The sequence below is a fragment of the Anomalospiza imberbis genome, chromosome 19, assembly GCF_031753505.1.
Source record: "Anomalospiza imberbis isolate Cuckoo-Finch-1a 21T00152 chromosome 19, ASM3175350v1, whole genome shotgun sequence".
NCBI lineage: Eukaryota > Metazoa > Chordata > Aves > Passeriformes > Viduidae > Anomalospiza > Anomalospiza imberbis.
In genome coordinates this window covers 10524767-10539713 of record NC_089699.1, presented here as the reverse complement: position 1 = coordinate 10539713, position 14947 = coordinate 10524767, and positions in this window count along the sequence as shown.

Below are 14947 nucleotides of genomic sequence, written 5' to 3'. Positions count from 1 at the left end.
TCAACAAGCCTCATGCACACGGTGCAGCTCTGTTCTCCCAGGGAGTTTGCCCTGCTGCTGCCAGCACTGAGGGCTGGCTCTGGGCAGGAGCAGGACAGTGGGCAAGGGGATGCTCTGCACTCATCCTGCTCCATTCTGTGGCTGTAAAAATAAACAAACACATGGGGTTGGGGAAGAACCCTCCACAAACATCGCTCCCTTGTTTTGCTTTGCCTATCACAAATCTAAACACAATATTTTCTCATTCTTGGGCCCGTATGAATTTCTGACAGTACAATTGGGGGCTGGAGCACATTGTCTGGAGGAGCTTACCAAGGAAATCGAGAGTTTGGTCAGCAATTGTAAATATCCTCCCCTAATTGAGTTTGTTTGTTCTGCAGCGCGCACCGGCGTCAGGGGCTGTGGGACACCCTGGCACCAGGTTACTGGTGGGAAAGATCCGCTGCTCAGATAAGGATGGGAATAAACTCCACCCACAGAAATGCCACAGAAAAATCCGTGATTTATCCATTAATTGCTTTAAGGGGTGGTGAGAGTGAGTACAACAATGGGGTATTGACAATAAAGTGCCTCGTTGGCAGGAAAAGGGCTTTCCCCTTGCTCTGAGGCTTTAATGTGCTTGTTCTTGGAATTACAAAATGTTTGCAAGTCCTTCAGTAGCTCAGGGATGCAGAATGAAAGACAAGTACCCAGCAAAGAAAGCAAATGTTGGAATGGGTGTTTCCTGCTTGGAATGAAGCAAAATGCTCTTCTTGCTGTGAAATGCATCCAGCGCCACAGGCTGGGGGTTGGTTTGTCATGGAGTGACACCAGGGATTATTTAGGGGGTTTTAAGGTTCTTTTTGTGATCTGCTTCTTCTCTGTGATACCCTGAGTACTCAGCACATGGAAAGAATGTGCTCAAATAAGAAAAAGTGCTTAAAAAAATTGCTTGAGCCTCATTTAAGTCTTTTGAGAGAGATTCCTCAGTCACAGGGCTTTCACTCCATTCTGTTCTCACAGACTTACATGATGCTGTACACTGTCTGCTGCAGAGGCTAGGAAATTGAGGTATGGTTCAAGATGACGAAGATCCCAAAGGATCAAAATCCTCATCAATGGCCAAGTCTTGGGATATAAGTGATCACGGGCCAGTTAGTGCTGCACTGCTGAAATCCAGGCTGCGCCCCCCTCCTCGGGCATTCCCAACAGTGCCTCCTGCTTGTGATGGCACTGTGGGATTGCTTTGCCTGTGGGAGAAAAGGAGCTTTTTTTCTGTGCTCTTTGTCTTCAGGTGCTAGCGAAAGATGGGGGTGCTGCAGGGCAGGGCATGCCAGGGGACACTGGCAGCCAGCAAGGAGCCACCTGGCCCCACACATGGCCAACCCATGGTAGCAAACGCCTCTGTGAAGGGTTTTCTTCCCACAATCCTGTATAAACAGTTTCCATGCTGATGAATACATTAACAAATCAAACCCAGCTTCAGCGGAGTCACTAGGGAGGAGCTAGGTGGGACACACCACAAAAAATATCCCTGGGGCTCTTGGAGCTAGTGCTGTGCCATCCCTTTGGGCCCATCAGGGAGCTCGTGCTTCCAGGGACAGGATGTCAGGGCTTTGCATTTAGTCTGAAATGGTTTTTAAAGAGACTTTCTCTATTTCACTGTCAAGCAGTAGATAACCTTTTCAGTGCTACAGAAGTTGCCCTTTGCATGCAGTGGGTATCAGGCTGCAGTTCAGTGCTAAGTCACACTGCTTCCACAACCAGGGCAAGAAAAAGCTGTACTCAAGAGATGTTTACCTATTGGGAGCTTAATTTCCATATATGTTCCCTTGCTGATGAGTCAGAGGTTCAAGTCTGTTCCCCATTACACAGCATGAACCTAGAAAGCACACCAGATGCTGTTCTTCATTAAACAAGGTTATGCTGTGAAAGAGAAGTTGTTCCAAATTTGCCAAATTTGTATAATTGAGAGCAGAATAGGGCCTGGCAGCTGAGCTGGCAGCAGTTGACTCAGTGCATCTTAACCAAGAGCAACTGGCTGGGTGTTTTACAACCGCTGGAAATGTTCTCCACCTGGTGCACAAGGTGACTGGAAAATGCTTCAGTCTTATGGTTTCTTCAAAGCCCTCATGAGAGACTTTGATATGATGTTATGTACATGTGCTTGATCCCAAAACAGGGATGGGAACCTATGGAAGTGGAGCTGCAGAAGGCCCTGTAGCCATTGCCATGGGCAGGACTGGCTGGTGGGTTTGCTGTGCTCAGAGAGCAAACGTGGAGGTACCTGAGCTCTCAAAACCTGCAGCATCCACAGGGTGGGCAGAGGTGCAGGACAGAGCCTGCTCTGCTCCCTGTAGCAATGGTGGGACTCTCACAAACAGGAAATAGATGCTGATGCAGATCTGATACCGTGGTGCTGTGCTGAGAGCAGATAGCTGAGGGCTGGGGGAGAAGAGGCTGGGCACGTTGTGTATCCACAGTTCCAGAGGCAGGGCTCTATTGTTCTGTGCTCTGCAGAGGCTGTTCCCTGGAGGATATCCTGTCTGGACAACTCTGTGCCAGTCTGCTCTATGGTGGTGGAGGGGCTGGATGGTCAGCCTGGAAAGAATTCAATAATGCCTTGTAAAAGCAGTGATTTATCTGCAGCAGTGGTGAGCGAGCAAAGTCTGAGATTTTGCCCCTCTTGCTGGGTTTCTATCGGTGTGTCCATTCTCCCTCTCCTTGGGACATCCCTACAGGCTGCCAGGCACTCAGTGCCATGTATGTGTGCAAGGATGTTTCGCTGTGTCCATCCCACTGTCTCCAGTGGGGAACACAGCCACAGAGGGAAGCACCCAACTGCAGCAGAGCAAGGAACCCCAGCCCAGGGTCTCCCTGCATTCTGGTGCAATTTGGAAAATGCTCTCGGAAGAGCTGTTTATTCCAAAGGAACTGACTTGTGAATACCCTATCTCTGACTTAGCTAGTCTGCCTTGCTGGATATGAAAAAACCCAAGAATATTTAGTTTATCATTTAAGCTAAATAATGCACCCAGTTGTTTTGGACATAGAATTCACAGAAGACAGGATGGTTTTGCTCCTGCTGGCTGCTTCCAACAGTGGTTTCAAGCATGGTCCTCAGAGAGAGCAGCTGATGGGACTCTGGGAAATTTGAGCTCCTTGCTGATCCTCTAACTCATCCCTTTGACTCTGGTGCTGCCATTTGTACCAGCAGAGCTGAGTATGAGGGGATCTGGGGGATCCCAGTTGGGAGGTGACGGTTGGGATGGGATGGGACAGGAACAGGCCCTTGTGGGATAGCAGCAACCAGACTCTTCCCATCAGCTCTCTGTAAACACAGGCAATAGTTTCTCATGCATCTTTTTCCAGTGAAAAGTACAGATTTGTAGATATTAGGATGTTTTCTGAACCTATGTTGTATTTTGCTGAAACTTTTGTTCAGATTTTCAGGTTTTCCTCTAAAAATAACTTCAAAGACCTCTTCTAACATTCTCAAAATTAAAGTGGTGCCCCATCTTAGAACAGAAGTGGAAATAGTTCCAGCATTTCCTCCAAATGAGAAATAAACTAAAAAAAAAAAAAAAGAAAAATTGAAATCTCGAAAATGTGAAAAAAAAAGGAATTTTTGAGCTATGTTTTCAGTGAATTTTTTCAAAAATAAAATTTCAATCCTGCCTCCTCTTTTCAAGTGGAGGTGCTGAAACTGCCAGGATGGAGCTGCTGTGGCTGTTGGTGCCAGCAATGCCTCTGGGATGGGAAGGAGAGGACTTAGCCCTTCCATTTGCAGTTTAAGCCTCATTTTGTGAGTCAGGTCACCAGGACAGGGCAGTGTCCACCACTCCATCCCATCAGTCAGCTGTAGAGCTGCAGCCTCAGGGGTTTTGGACCAAGGGCAGCAATTTATCTGCCTTTCCACACCTTCCCAAGTCAGTGGTCATTAAACCCGAGTGACCTGAGCCTGCTCTGTGAGCTGGACTCCGGTTCCTGAGCAACGCCAGGGCAGTTGGAGAGGATTTGTTGTATTTGCAGTTATAAATCACAGCCCAGAGCTGAGCTGCCCCACCAGAACTTTCCTTGTGGCTCCTTCCCTCTCCCATCCAGAAAAACAGATGGTCACAGTCCTCCCCTGCGCCTGCAGAGCCGCACCATAAATTACACGGGGGTGTGAGTGGGGAAGTCAGGCTTGATCTTCCAGATTTTACAAGAAACATCAATAATTTAGCTTAGACTTTCCACAGAAGGGGAAAAAATCCATTATTTGCTGCAGTTTGGCAAAAGTGAGAGGGGAAGGGGCACATGAGCCAGGGCTGAGATCTTCCCCTGAGGCTGCAGCAACAAGGATGTTGCTCCCGCAGAAGTTTTAAAAGAAACAGCTTGTTTCAGCACTTCATTTGGCTTCAAGTTCCTTTGGAATTGGCTTCTCTGCTTTTTAATGAGCTGAGAAGACTTGAGGTCTTCTGCACCCAGGCTTGATACTCACCAGAAATGCAGCTCTTATTTGTTATAAGCATCCATGAACAAACGAAAGCTTTGAAGAAGATTTTAAGTTCCCTTTTGGGGAGTTTGATGGTGCAGAGCTGCAGGTCCCACGGGGACAGTGCTGGGGATGGGCCACTGCTGTGGTCTGAGGAGCAAGGGGACGTGTGGGGCTCATCTCCTCCTACCTGGCATGGCCAGGGTACCACAGGTCTCAGGACTGTGGTGAGGTTGCTGCAAGTGCTGACTCGTTTGGCAGCTGGACACGGCCCGTGAGTCACCGTGAGTCACGTCCGCTGCATCTTGGGGTGCATCACTGCTCGTGGAGCTTTGGTGTGAGCTATATGTATGATTCCTTGGAAACAGCTCCCCCTAATTTAATCCAAGGAAAAGCATCACTGCAATTCAGAGCCTCAGTCAACAGGAAAAGCAGACTCTGAGCATGAGAACATCAGCTCATTTCTGGAGGGGGACAGTGAGCTCTGCTTCATGCAACCAAAAGTTTCCAAAAAGCACTGAGTGTGGCAAGTGACAGGAGGAAACTGATCCCTAAAATTACATCAGTATAGCTCAGAGATGACCAGAGAGGAGCATCCAAGCTCAGCTTCTTCTCACACAGCAGCTCCTCAGGACAGGGCTGCCACAGACACAGAGGTGTGGTCAGAGAGGGTAACTTGGGACCTGTGCTCTGTCCCAGGGGCCATCAAAGACATTCATCAAAATCCCAGGGCTTCCAATTGGCTTTTGAAGAGATTGCAGACAAGCAAATATGCTAATTCACTAATTCAGCACTTAAGCACATACTTGAAGCTAGACAGCTTTTTAAGTGCCTTTAGGAGTGGGAGCCAAGACAACAAGGGAACAGCAGCAGATCAGATCATCCTTCCCTGGCCTAAAATCAACAGCGACTTCAGCACTTCCAAGACAACAGCCATCTTCAAATTCCTGCTCTTCCTTCCCCTCCCATGTGAGCCAGGGAGCCAGAGCCACCAAATTCGCTGCACTTGTCATTTCCATGCTGGTGCTGGTGGCATCTTCCTGCCAGCCTGGCCCTGTCACCTTACTTTTATCCATGCTTTTGAATAAATGCATTCATGAATACAAAAAAGAGGGAGTGACACATCTCAGTGAGAAGATGAAAAGAACATTTGGATATTTAACTATCAATTACTAGTTTCATTGAGAAGAACCTGCACTTCTTCCCTCTCAGGCTCTTGACTCGGTGATTTCTTTGTTTTGGGTGATAACTCATTTTGTACAGCAGCTTCTGGGAGGCAGCAAAGCTGTGAACCCTGCCATAAATCCAGACTGTCTGTCTATGGTCCCCAGTTATGAAAACAGAAAAAAAAAAAAAAAAAAAAGAATTCATATGCTGGCTGCTTCATTGGCTCCACTTTCCTTCACTTGAGGCAATTTCCTTTTGCAGTTGAGTGAAGCCTTCCAGGGAGATGGCTGCAGCAAGAGGAGCTGTGCATTAATGGAGATCAGCTCAGATCCTGACACTTTGTGTATTACAGGGTATTGCTTTTAGTGCCTTTTTAATCAGAGAGGAAAAGTACATTTAACTGGGAAAGGCTAATTGGTCTCCAAACAACACACCCCAGGTGATAGTGAATAATCTCCTCCAGCCCACCTGTCAGACCATGCCACAGCTGATTTCTAAAGAGAAGTTTCTTAGGGATGGAGCCCTTGATAAGGGATTTTGCTCCAAAAGGGAATCTGGAATTCTCTTTTTAGCTCCTTGTCCTTGGGATATGTGTTGGTTTTGCATGGTCTGGTTCTGGTAGTGGAAGAGGGAGGCACAGGGTGGCTTCTGTGAGAAGCTGCTGAAGGCTTCCCCCATGTCCAGCATTGCCAGTCCCTGGTGGCTCTGAAGATGGACATGCTGCTGGCCAAGGCTGGGCCAGTGAGGGAGGTTGGTAACACCTCTGTGATATCAGGCTTAAGAAGAAAAACAAAACAAAGTGAGCAAAGTTTTTTCATAGCCAGAGAAGAGGAGATGTGAACATGTGAGGGAAACAACATGGAGACACCAAGGTCAGTGGAGAAAGAAGGGCAGGCGGTGCTTCAGGGGCCAGAGCCAAGGCTCCTCTGCAGCCATGGTGAGACCAGGCTGGAGCAGCTCAGCCTCTGCCGCCCCTGGGGATCCACAGGGGATGCAGAGATCCATCCCGAGGCCCTGGGGATCCAGAAGGATGGAGAGATCCACCCACAGTCCCTGGGGATCCAGGGGGATGCAGAGATCCATCCCCAGCCCCTGGGGATCCACAGGGGATGCAGAGATCGATCCCCAGGCCCTGGGGATCCAGGAGAATGGAGAGATCCACCCACAGTCCCTGGGGATCCACAGGGGATGCAGAGATCCATGAACAGCACCTGGGGATCCAGGGGGGATGCAGAGATCCATGAACAACCCCTGGGGATCCAGGGGGGATGCAGAGATCCATGAACAACCCCTGGGGATCCAGGGGGGATGCAGAGATCCATGAACAACCCCTGGGGATCCAGGGGGGATGCAGAGATCCACCCCCAGGTCCTGGGGATCCACGGGGGATGCAGAGATCCACCCCCAGGCCCTGGGGATCCACGGGGGATGCAGAGATCCATGAACAGCCCCTGGGGATCCAGGGGGGATGCAGAGATCCATGAACAGCACCTGGGAATTCACAGGGGATGCAGAGATCCACTCACAGCCCATGGATCCACGGGGGATGCAGAGATCCATCCCCAGCCCCTGGGGATCCACAGGGGATGCAGAGATCCACCCCCAGCCCCTGGGGGAGGTGTCCATGCCAGAGCTGGTGGATGCCTGGAGGAGGCTGTGATCCAGTGGAAGATGCCTGGAGGAGGCTGTGATCCAGTGAAAGATTCCTGGAGGAGGCTGTGATCCAGTGGAAGATGCCTGGAGGAGGCTGTGATCCAGTGGAAGATGCCTGGAGGAGGCTGTGATCCAGTGGAAGATTCCTGGAGGAGGCTGTGATCCAGTGGAAGATGCCTGGAGGAGGCTGTGATCCAGTGGAAGATGCCTGGAGGAGGCTGTGATCCAGTGGAAGATTCCTGGAGGAGGCTGTGATCCAGTGGAAGATTCCTGGAGGAGGCTGTGATCCAGTGGAAGATGCCTGGAGGAGGCTGTGATCCAGTGGAAGATTCCTGGAGGAGGCTGTGATCCAGTGGAAGATGCCTGGAGGAGGCTGTGATCCAGTGGAAGATGCCTGGAGGAGGCTGTGATCCAGTGGAAGATTCCTGGAGGAGGCTGTGATCCAGTGGAAGATTCCTGGAGGAGGCTGTGATCCAGTGGAAGATGCCTGGAGGAGGCTGTGATCCAGTGGAAGATGCCTGGAGGAGGCTGTGATCCAGTGGGAGCCCCAGTGGAGAGAGGGGGCCCTGCTCCCAGGCTGGAGCAGCCTGGCCTTGGAGGACTGCACCCCGTGGCAGAGTGGCCCACGCTGCAGCAGTTTTGGGAGGGCTGTGTGCCCCTGGGAGGGACTCACGCTGCTGCAGGTGTGGTAGGGCTGCTGCTCTTGAGAGTGGAGCCACACTCGAGAAGTTCACAGAGAACTGTCCCGTGGGAGGGACCCCACAGCCTCACAGGACAAGGGCTCCTCTCCCTGAGCCAAGTGGAAGAAAACCTCAGGTGATGAACTGGCCAAATCCCCCTGCCCGGAATCCCTGCGCTGTTGGTGGGAAGAAGGGAGGGGCTGGGGGAAAGAAAAGGTGTTTTAAGGGCTTATTTTACTTCTCATTATCCTCCTCTAATTTTGTTAGCAATCAATTTACTCTGTACCTCCAAATTGAGCCTGTTTTGCCCTTGAAGTGTATTCTCCTGATCCTTATCTCAGCACATGAAGCCTTTATTAATTTTTTATGAGTCTTTCATGGGTGCCTGGCACTTGGCCGGTGTCAAACCATGACAAATCCATACACAGCAAGCACTGACAAGACATCAGTCCTTTCACCTTCCCTGGGGAGAAGTGGTGGTGGAAAAGTCATGTGTAAGAAGGCAGGAACTGGGAAAGCCTGGACAGTTAAGGGTCCAGGTGTCTTCTAAGCATGGCTGTGACCCTCAGGGGTGGGCTGGAATGTGGGGCTGAAAGTGGGGTTTAAGAAGTGTCTCTAAAGAAGCTGCTTGCCCCTGTCAGCTTTGATGTGTGATCCCGAGAGCCCAGACAATCTTTTGCCACTCCAGATGCAACAAATGAGCAAACAAAAAGCCCACAACATAAAGCGTTTGGTGAGCAAGAGAAGTGGAACAATTCATTGCCAGTAAGTAGGAAAACAACTCTCCACATGTTTCTTCCAGAGAGACAGACACATTGTAGGACACTGTGGCATGTGAGTCCTGCCAGAGCTGGTGTGGGTTGTGTGGCTGTCTCCTGGCTGGCTGGAAAAGTCACTTCCAATATGTCTGTGTGTGAGGATGTGTAAATTATGGCAGGGAAGACAGCCTGGTCTCATTCTCAGCCCTGATTCAAATGAAAATGATGTTATTTCCTGCTCTGCTGGAATCCCTCTTATTACCACTGGTGAAGTACTCTTAACTGTTGGTGCTCTGTTTTCTGTGTGACTCTGGGAATTCAGAGGAGCCCTTCTGCCCACTTTGGGGCTGAGAGAGGCTCTACCTGCTGTTTTTATCAGATTGCAATTACATGAATATCTTGATGGCTGGATTTAGGATTTCATGCTAATAAAAGCGTGGTGATGTTAACGGGTTCATGATAAGGAGATGGGATCTGATTTACTGTATATTTCCCACTTCTTTCTGCATGTTCTGGGAACACAACCCCTGGCTGGTGGTGCTGTGGGACAGCCAGTGCTGACATGGGCAGTGCTGCAGGGACATCACGTTTTGTCCTCTGCTCCTTGACAGGGCAGGGCTTGTCCTTCATGAGCATCTCTTCATCCTCTGGCTACAGCAGGCAGGAGGAAGATTTCATTTGCAATGAAATGCAGATGTGACTTTCAAGAACATAATCAACACTTTAAACTCAACCTACACATGGGTATTGTTTGGGGTTACAGCGAGGTGTGTGCTTGAGGCAGGGCAGCTGCACTGGATTTTATCCTGGGTTCAGGAGAACCCCAGACCCACTTTGATTAAATCCACTGAACCTTGTTGCAGGATCAATGCCAAAGTGAAACATGAGCAGGTCTGTGGCTGCCATGCTTACAGCCACTGTCATCTGCTTGGGAACAAATGTTTGGCCACAGAATACATAGTTTTTATGTGTGTGCATGGAATTACCAAAAACAAAATCATCCATTTTTCTTTTTTTTTTGACATTTCCAAATGTTTTTGCTGCCTAATTTGCTGGAAAGTGCTGGTGCTGCAAGTTCGGTCTCTCTGGGGTTAAAAGGAATGAGTGCCTTGCACAGGCTTTTGTACTCTCCCTCACTCAGTTTGTGGTTGTTGAGTTCAGCATTTTTGGTGTATGTGTTTTAAAGAGTGATTCACTCATTTTTGCTCAGGACAAGATCAGTTTCAGACAGAAGCAGGCCAAGGAGGATATGGGTTTGGTTTTGCAAAACCTCATCTGTGACTTTCAATTTGCTAATCCAAGCCCAGAACTAAAGGGTGGCTGGGGTTCAGCTTGCAATTTATCTAAAATGATTGAAAACCAAAGCTGAGGTTTGGCAATGTGGATCTTCTTTTAGCCCTCTCTCGCTCCATCATTTTATCTTCAAAGAATAAGCAGAAAACATTCTAAATGACCATCAAACACTAGAAAACTTTTGATGGCATCTTTTTTGATGACATGCCCTTTTCCTGATGGTTTATTTCCAGCTGGCTTCACTCTTGCAGAGCTCAGGGAGATAGAACTTCTGAGGGTCTCAGCCTGGAGCCGATTTGCATCCAGAGCAACACAAGGGTGCTGGGTGTGCGGTGCTATTTTCTTCTTGCCCAAGGAAGAGCCTGGGCTGTCCCAGGGGACGGGAGGGAGCACTCCTAATCCAAGCCCTGTAGCCTCTCCCCAGCCCAGCCCTGCCCCTGATAAACACAGGATGTAATTGTGCAAAGGGACATCGTCCTGTTTTATGCCTGGGAAAACAAGGCTGAGAGGCAGGAACAGAGTGCCCAAGGGGACATGGCAGAGCCAAATCCCCAGTTCAGGCTTTCTGGCTCTTTCTTTTGGTCTCAGGGCCACAGTTTGGAGGGGCTGGAAGGGAAGACTGTGATTTCATCCCTGTCCAGTGGCAGGGGAGCAGCACTGTATCCTTTACCCTCCCACACAGGCAGGCAAAGCACGGTGTGATCCTTCTGGCTCTGTTCCCCTTCTCTCCTGGGCAACTCCTGCTGGCTGAGCCCTCTGTGCAGCCCGTCCCTGTGGCAGGGAGCAGCTCAAACAAAAGGGTTCATGTCAGAGGATTTTATTTCAGCTTTCCAAGAGCCTCCCAAACACAGAGCTGCAGTGTCTGTGAGGGAGCAGGAATTGAACATCTGGTAAAGGTTAGGGTCAAACATATAAATGGGGGAAGCACATTTCATTAAAATACCCAATCTGTGACGTCAATTAAACTGATCAAGCCCTTCTGCCCTGCAGTTGGGGAACCATTAACTTTACCCAGTGAAGGGTGTTTATATGGAAAATATGAGGCCAGGAAGTCTCTCCTGATTGTGATATTGAGGCTATCAAAGGAGCTCGCTCTCCCTTTTTTATTTTTAATCTCTACATGTTGCTTTTCCACCCTGTTTCAGCAACAGCAGCCTCTTGCCTGGCCCCTGTGGGGTGACATTCACCATCCCCTCGCCAGCCAAGCTGCTGTTGCTGCCTCCTGCCTCTCCTGGGCTTGGATGCCACAGGAGCCTGTGGAGCCACTCTCCCTTGTCCCGTTTTGCACAGAGCTGTGCGAGGCAGCTTCCTACCACACGTGCACAGCTTGGCCACTGTCCAAAGTACACTGGGACATATTAAGATTAGGTTTAGGAGTGTAACAAAAAAATAGCTTCCATGGGAACAAAATTTCTGTTCTTGCAGTTGCTTAAAGTGCAGGATACTCTGTCTGCATGGACATAAAATGTCAGCGATTGATGTATGACACCCCGATTTGCTCATGGGACACTTGAAGTTGTGGGATTTACATATATAAAATGAAAGAGGTCATGTTTTTCTCCAGGAATTCTGGTTCATTCAAAGCCTGTTCCGTTCCTGCTAGGCAAGTAGAAATCTTGATCTCTGTGCTCTAGGAACAAAAGGAAGCTACCATTGAATTACTTGATGACAGTGTGGTTCTTGGAAATCTGTCCAAGGGTAAAACTGGCAGCATTTGCTTTGTGTCCAGGGAAACCTGCCTCTCTCAGCTCCTCACCATTGCCCTGCAGCCCTGCTGTGCTGTGCTGTGGGTTGGGCTGGTACCCTGCAGTCAGGCTGGGATTTCCCCCTCACAAGGACTGTGTTCAATCACCCACCCAGTTCATGGCTGTGCTAGGAACTGAGCTTCTCTGTTCTGCATACATACATCTGAGGTTTTGATCTTCCCTTATATCCTTCCCTTATATCCTCCTTGATTTTTCTGATGGCTGCCTATCAGGAAGGAGATTTTAACCCCTGTCTTAAATCCTGGGTATGTATTTCTGTTGCTGAAGCCTTTTCACGGAATCACAGAATTAACTAGGTTGGGAAAGACCTGTAAGATCATCTAGTCCAACCCATGACCTAAAATATTCAGATTTCCTGAAATTTTCTTTCTTTACAGAGATAATCAAATCTCACCCACCTTACACACCTTGGCAGTGCTAGTCATGGGTCAAGTTAGCCTTGGATTCCTTGCAGAAAAGCCTCCAAATCAAACTCTTCCTCATTGGAAAAGGGGTCTCCCTGCAAGTTTCTTCTTTTTAAATTTGAAAGAGCTTTTGTTTAAATTCTGACCAAGCCCTTTGCTTTCTGTGACCTGATCTCAGGCAAACAGCTGGGAAAACAAAAGAACTGTAAAAGCTGCAAAAGTATGGACAAAACCATGAGAAAAAAAATGGGTCTCTTGCCATGCAGCTGGGTGGTCCACATGGAACCTGGGGATTGCACTGAGTCTTGTGAAACTTAACACACCTCTGAGCACAAATATCTCCTCTACAGGATCAGGCAGCTCATTCACCTCGTGTTGCACCCCAATATTTTTCTGAAGGCATGTGGTGCTGCTTTAAAACTCTGCGCTTTGTGACGCTGAAGGACAAATGCTGGAAAGCAGGTACCAATGTCCACCTGAGCTATGAGAATTGGTGTCTTCTTAGGAAATTTCAGCATTGGATCTGAAAAACACACTTTGGTATGAACCCAGCCCAAAAGAATGGTTTTGTTCTGTCAATCCCTGATGGCAGCACCTGTGAATATTGCCATGGAAGACTCAGGGATGTAACACCCTTTAAATCCTTGCACTGCCAGACACACTCATACAGGTGAGCCATTCCCTTCCTTGCTGAAGAGCTGTCTCTGTCTGCTGGGGGGTTTCTTGCACCTTTGTGGTCCAGGGCTAGGGAGTCAGGACTGGTGTTAGGCCTGGGACAACACTAGAGAGGTCACCCTAGACCTCTCTGTGTCTTGCTTGAAACATCATCAAGGGCAGATGGGCAGCTCCTCTCCCCTCACTGCAGCTTGAACATCCATTTAACAGGACAAGGCACAAACCTCATTTTCAAAAACAAGTATGTGAAGTTCTTGAGGTCATGATCCAGGATGGGTCAGCCAATGTGCTGTGTTTAAAAAGCATTACGGTATTCAAAATGAAATAATTTTTCTCCTTTGAATCATGGCAGTTAACTGAAGTGCTTCCAGACCAGAGCCAACTGTTTGTAATTGGATATTTAATTTGTTTTGTGTAGTTTAGCACTGAGTCTCCATGTTGTCTGAGCAAGAAAAACCAAAATAAATTTTAAAATCTTTCAAAGTCAAAAGGATTTGCCAAGCCTGAGAATATTATTTTGTACTCTAATTAGCTGATTTGTCAGAATAAGAATGAAAACAACTCTCGGCTGCACTCAGTTTATTGAGGTGTTGCCCAAACCAGGACAGTGCTGATGGTGGGGTTCACACTGGTGACTGTCAGGAGGCTCAGCCTTCCCTGCCCAGGTGTAGCCCTGCTGTGAACTGAAGTGTGGGCAGTGAAGAGGAGGTTGGCATGGCCCAGTCTCACAGGACACAAAGCTTTCTTTTTTGTGTGGGCTGCGGCTGCTGGGCTGCTGGAAAATGTCATTGACTGATGGCCAGAGATGGCATATTGCTGACAGTCTGACCACAACACCTCAGTCCCAAGGGATTATTGATCATTTGAGCATAGCTGTGACAAGAACTGCTGAACATTTGATAAAAGACAGGTTTGTTCTATTAAACTGAAAATAGATGTCCCTGTACAGTGAGGCACTCAGCCCAAGATTATAAATTGTTGTATCACCCTCCCTTTTCACAAGGTGACACAAATGGTGGTTTAAAGCTTAAACTTTTAACATTTCCTCTTTGGCCACTTTTGCTGCATGAAGGCTGCTGAGCAACTTCTAGAAGTGTTGGAACTGTTCTCCAAATATCATGTATTTATGTCAGTCTTGCTGAATTGTCTCCAATGAATGACCCAAGGCATAGTTAAATGCTTACCAGATAGGTAGGTACTTACCTGGAAGCATGAAGTAATTTTATTCCCATGTGCATCAAGTTGGCTGTCTGCGTGGAGATTGGCAAAGCGGGTCCTCAGCAGTCACGTGGAGACAGGAAACTTGTGATTTTCCAGCAAAACTCTAAGCAGTGCCTGCTTTCAGAACAGAACTGTATTTTGGCAGAGTTCACACAGACCTGTAGAGCATCTTAGGGGTTTTGGCCAACTGGGCTCAGCTCTGTTCACCTTGTGCTTGTGAACATTTTCATGGGCACCTTCACAGCATCCTGCCTTCCCCTTCAGCTCAGGCCTTTTTGGATACACTGCACTGAGATTCCACTCAGAGAGGCTGAAAGACATGGAATGCATTGACAAGAGCAGAGAGAAACCAGAATGCTGAGGCAAGTAATAACAAGATGTCCAATGAATGACATCAAAATTTGACTGAAGCAAAGCCTACAGATACACACAGAGCCAGCAGACAGATGGGAACCACAGAGGAAGCCAAGAGGGAACAGTGAAGAGATGATAAGACAGTGGCCAGGAAAGAACAATGCAAAAATTATTTGGATTAAGTTTGCAGCAGAAAACCATGTCTGGTGCCAGGAAAGAAACCTGAGGAACCTGGCAGGACTGACTGCAGTGCAACTGCTGGGTCTGGACAAGAGGCAGAGCCCAAGCGTCAGAAGGAGGAGACCAGAGGCCTAAATGTCTCAACAGCAGGGGGACATGGTTCCTTCCTGGTCAGAGGGAAAATCTCCCAGGAAAGCCCTTTGCTGCAGGCTGGAGTCCTGCTGCTGTCTAAAGGAACACAAAGTAACCGGCGCGTGTGGAAGGAGCAGAGACAAAACAAAAAATCCTGGTGGTAAACAGAGTGGAAGTGGGTGAAGCAGGGGACAGGATTCAGTTTGGA